This window comes from Myotis brandtii, unplaced genomic scaffold, assembly GCF_000412655.1.
Source record: "Myotis brandtii unplaced genomic scaffold, ASM41265v1 scaffold583, whole genome shotgun sequence".
In the NCBI taxonomy this organism is placed as follows: domain Eukaryota; kingdom Metazoa; phylum Chordata; class Mammalia; order Chiroptera; family Vespertilionidae; genus Myotis; species Myotis brandtii.
The window spans coordinates 1061650-1067205 of NW_005370191.1; the positions used below are offsets into that span (position 1 = coordinate 1061650).

Genomic DNA, 5556 nt, shown 5'->3' on the forward strand with positions numbered 1-5556 from the left:
TTTGGTGCAAGTCAGCGAAGGGATGAAGTTATACAACAACTTCTCATACCGTTTGGGTCCATAGAGACCCTCTCACCTGCTTCCCCAATTTTACACATCTCCTTCCAGTAGTTAGCTACATGAGAAAGTTGGAAAGGGAAAGGGAACAGATTGCCAATTCCCTTAGGAATTATTCTCTCCTAATCCACTGAGCTAACCTTAAAAATGCTGTCTGGTGAACTGATTGTGCTCAAGACCTTTAATGGCTGTTGAAAAAGTCCTCCCCTCAGTTGTGTACAATTAAAACAAACCCACCAGGTTTTATGTGGGAGCTGTGCAGAAATAATAGTTTGTGTTCCTAAAAAACCCCCCCCCCCCAACCCAGGATACCAGCAGCAGTCAACAGTCAAAACTCCTTAAGGCTGTGCTCACAGGCTGTGTTTTAGGAGAGAAAACAGGCTCACAGTAGAAAAAGCCATATTCATTTCAGCTCATTTATAAAGCCCAAGGAACATTCACAGTGAAATGAAGGAAGAATAAATTTGTTCGAGGAAACTGTCCTTTTTTTTTAAAAAGAGAAAGTCAATATGTGAAAAAATCTTACAGAGCTAGGCCACATTCTTCCTTGTGCTTCCATTATATAGTTTACAGATTTGGCCTCATGTAAATTCACATATTTAAAAGACAAGTGTATCTGATGACTGTAACACAAATGTTACCTAAAGTTTTTATAGGAGTTATTCTAACATATAGGATCATACATAATTTTAGAGATTATTTTGAAACCTACTTAAAACTAATGTATAGCCCAGCCGGTGTGGCTCAATGGTTGAGCCTGGACTTATGAACCAGGAGGTCAGGGTTGGATTCCCAATCAGGGCATATGTCTGGGTTTTGGGCTCCATCCCCAATAGGGGGTGTGCAGGAGACAGCCGATAGATGACTCTCATCATTGATGTTTCTATTTCTCCCTCTCCATTCCTCTCTGAAATCAATAAAAAAATATATTTTAAAAACACTAATGTATAACTTTAAAAGTATAATTGCTTTCCCTATGAAAGATCTGATTTTTACAAGTAATCGTCAAAGATAGACATTCACATATCTTGTCCTGTTGTTTTGTCTGAAGCTCTGCATTATGGCTGCAGAGAGATAGTTTTGGTTTCAATTGAAATTCCCCTGCCTCGGATTGTTTAAACCAGACCCTTAATCTTATTTTAACATACTTAAAATGTTCAAAAAAACCCGGAAGAATTGTTTTGTATAAGTAGCAAGTGAATGTAGTTTAAACACTCAAGCAATTCTGCTATCTAATTGGAAACAGGTGGAATTCTTGGAATCCTGTGTTTAAATGTTATTATAGCAAAGCATAGAGACACTTTTTACTGAAGGCCATTGGTTTTGTTGAAGCTATTTGAAGAGGAGCCTCATGACTTCTCATTTTGCCCACTACTGTTTCCCTGGATGTTCCAGTCCTGCTGGGCATTTTAGGAACTGGATACCTGGACACCTGAGAGAGACCTGCATGTGTAGGTCATGGAGCAAAAAGAAACTTTAATGGCATAATTAGACAAGCGGTTTAATATCTGTATTATGTAACTTTTATAGCAAAAGGGTTGTGAATTCATTTGTGATTTCTAATTTAATAAACATTTATTGCCATGAGCATTTGGGTACATGTATTATACCTTGACAATGATTTAGAATTCAGACAGAAACTACTTTCCCTAAAAGCTCTACATTTAGAGATATAAGCTTAAATAGCAGCCTGCCCCGGAAAAAAACCCCAAAATGGTTAGGGGGCATTTCAGTAATAAAGGTGGAGCCCTCTGAATTGTATAAGTCATTTTTTTTTCTATTCTAGTTTTCAAAGCCAGCAAATAGCCTTGGTTTTGCTTTATGTTTAAGAACCAAGTTTTGGTTGGTGTTTGGATATTGGTTTTATTGAAGAGGACGACTAAGACTTGTATTAAGCTCTTGGTTTTGCCACACTTTTGGGTTTGCTGAGCTGTAATCAGTCCTGTTTTTCAGCTGTCTTCTGAGAAAGTTGGTAGAGGAGAGTAGTTTTGGCTGGGCAGGAAATGGCCCTGCAGGAAGTTACTTGGGATTGAGGAGAAACCAGCGGCATTGCCCTCATTTGTGCCACGCCTGAAACAGCTTTGAAGCACCTGGGTTAATGTACCTGGCCTGTGACTTAAAGATTTTTTAAGAGTGGGTGTGCTATCCTATTCACATAATATGACACAGTTAAAAAAACAATGAGGGTGAACAACTCTTTCTGGAAGACTTGTAATTTATTGCAAAACCCATCAAGAATCTTTTCTTGAAAAGTAAACAACTCTATAATAAAAATAATTCTAATTCTTCCTTTAATTAAATTCCGATAGAATGATGTCAGTGCACACAATACATGTTGTCAGTTTCTTCACTTGCATCTGAAGGCTTTCTTTACTACAGGAGGCCCAGAGCAGAATTTTTGTTTACTAGAGCCTTGTGCCATGGACAGCCTGGGAAGTTCCTCAAACATGATTGGTGTGGATTCTTCTTCAGAGGAACACCCCCCTCCCTCCTCAGAAACACCATCAGACAGGTGACTGGAAAGGCATGAGGTTGGGAGTTTCATTCCTCCCAAGAATTTACCTACCACGTGAGAGCAACAGAGAAAAATAGCCAGGTATGAGATTCACATAAAATTGACTAGATTCTTCAACAGAGTGACCCTGCACCTTTTTAAAACACAAAAGGACAGGACAGGCCTACTGGGTCTTGTTCATGACCTGGGGACTTAGCTGACAATTGAAATCCTGAATGCTTTTGACTCTGAATTATGAAGTTAATGTCTGAGGAAATTAGCAGAGCTTACTCTGAAGCTTGTTCTTTATTAGCATTACCCTGAGTATATCAGCATGGAGCTGTTTTCTTAAAGACAGTTTTCTATTTGGTTGTGTTAATGTTTTTTTAAGTTATATATGGTTGTTTTGAGTTTGGTTAATGGAAAAACAAATTGACAAATTAGTTCTTAAGTGAATATTGTAAAATTGAGAGAAATAGGATGCCATTAAAATTTTATTTGGGTGTTGACAGCTTTTTGCTAAATGTAAGATGTTCAGATCCTGTCCATCCAGCTGTAAAAAAAATAAAAATAAAAAATCAACTCTAAAGCTTCTTCCCAATTTCCTCCTAAATGCAAGACAGGCTTTCTTACATTGGATCTTTCCCCCTAATTGTTAATATTTTATTTTCTAACATAATTTTATGTGTTAGAGACTGAAAAGAATGTGAATTCATTATAGGAACCTTGGTTCAGTTGTTATTTTGGACTTGTTAGGGTCTTTGGTTTATTGCCACTTTTCTGTTTTTTGCAGAGAAATTGCTATTTAAATAAAAATAATTTGATTAAAGCTAGCAAATGACACCAAAGGTAAATCCCTGTCTTGAAAAGCCTGAAGCTGCAAACGTAAGCAAGGCCGGTGGGCTGTTGGTAAAAGAAGAGCCTCTATGGAACCACCCTCGGCCTGGATGCTGCCGGCCCCAAGTGCCTGCTGTCACCACTGCCTGCCATTTCTTGCCCCACTTCTGAGCTCCTGCCCTGCCAAGCCTGTCCCCTCTGTTGTTGTGACTTTTAAAAAAATATTTGTGGAGCTCCATTATTTTGAGATTCTTGGAAGAAAGATACTATGTAAATGAAAAATAAAAATCTTGCTGGAGGGAATTGTACATTTAATTTTTGATTAGATTTGGAAAAAAACTTTCTTTCTTACTCAGAAAATAGGAACAGTCTTTCGCTCCTATCACCATTTTTGCTTCATTCTAAAAGGTGTGGCAGATAATGGTGAAACTGTCCTTTATTTTCTGTTTTTCACCACAGTAGTTGACCTAGAACTTGAATCCATGCAGGTCTGTGTACAGTGAATTATTTCTGTTTCACATTGTTCTTCTCTGCTCTCACTGAGCTTGTAGATAGCAATTGCGTATAGAACATAAACCTTTTAAAGGGAAAAGATTTTGAGTCACCAACATAACAATTACAACAAAAATTATAAGTAGACTTGCAAATCAGGTCTTCTTCTCCTGTTCACACAGAAAAACTTATAAATTGTACAATATGAAACAAAACTGAGTGTAGGAGCATTCATGTAAATCAGTATAGAAACATGAATTTACTGGAATTGCTTCATTTTAGCTGTACCTCAACTCTTTGCTTACATAATGCCGCATGCTGTCACATCATTCAGCCAAGTGGAAGATGAGGTCAGGTTTGTAGGCACGAGTGGGACCTAGGAGCCAGGCAGAAGCTCAGGCTATTGCAAGGTGCCTGTCCAGACGACTTAGTCCATCACACGCCTCAGTCACAGGCAAGCACAGAGGATCAGTGAGGTGGCTGGGGCCTGGTGAGCACTTACCTTGGAGAGCAGTGGTACGCAATCAGGACGTTCCATCTGGAGCTGGCCATCCTAGAGGGAATGCTGTCATCTCTCTTCTCCCCCACCCACTTCTCATCCCTGCATTCCAACTTGGCAGCATAGACGTGGCATTGGAAGAGGAAGGATATTGCCAGTTATGGTTGACTGTCATTGTTCGGGGACTATGAAGTGGTTTGCTATGCTTTACATTGCTCTGTATTGGTATATAATTATGCTGTCATTTAAAAATGAGCTGATACTTTAATAAATTGTGTGTGTGTGTGTGTGTGTGTGTGCGTGTGCGCGCGCGTGCGTATACAATTAGTTTTGGGGGCTGCTTGTATGTTAGAGCCAAATCTTTCTAACACGCAAGAGCTGAGTGTGTAGGCTTTATTTGTTTCAAAATTGTCCATTCAATACAGTTTGCAATCCATTATAGAGGTGGCTGCCAGATTAATCTTCCCAAACCATTGATTTCATCATGTCATTCCTCTCCTTAGACACCCACAGAGGCTCAGTTTAGCACAGAATGGAGAACACATTCCTCAGACCAGCAGACAGAGTTCCTGATAGTTGTCTCTACCTTTACCGAAACCTTGCCCCACTTAGGAGGATTCCAGATTCATCCTCCTCCTGTGCACATCTGAGTATCAAGCCTTATTTCACCCACTCCTTTCCTTCATTTTAAAACCAGTGCTGCTGGAGAGATCCTGTGTGCCAGGCACCTCGATTCAGGGTAGCATGGCAGCCTTCTATGGGCAGAGGTGGATGGAGCAGCTGGGATAATATGGCTGTGTGCTTGGAGCTGTGTGCCCGAGACATTGAAGGGCTGCAGAGGAAGGGCATCAAAATGGGGGATAGGGCTGGGTTGGTGGGTCAAGAAAGTGCCCAGAGGGGAGGGAAAGCTTGAGCTGATTTCTATGTACCTGGGGGAAATGTGGGAGTGAGGACCTTCTAGCAGAATAGTTGGTGACTGGCCGGTGGTCTCTGAGACTTCCCCTCTGAGCTCTGGCTTCCTTCTTGGTTATTTCTTCCCATTTGTACCCCGTACCTTCTAGCCATCCTTAACCACTTAAGCTCCTGCTCTCCACCTTATGTTATGCACCTGCTGTTTCACCCTGCCCTTGGTACCCAAAAAGTCCTGCTGCATGAGAACTGTGGGCCTTGTTTCAGG

At 40.5% G+C, this 5556-nt stretch overlaps 1 long non-coding RNA gene across 1 annotated transcript; it reads left to right on the forward strand.

Annotated features, from left to right (window-relative positions):
• The first annotated feature begins 970 nt into the window (after nt 1–970).
• Nucleotides 971–3686, forward strand: LOC106728293. Its single transcript, XR_001364571.1, has 2 exons — nt 971–2653; nt 3345–3686. It is a non-coding gene; the product is annotated as an uncharacterized LOC106728293 (long non-coding RNA).
• Nucleotides 3687–5556: the final 1870 nt, after the last annotated feature.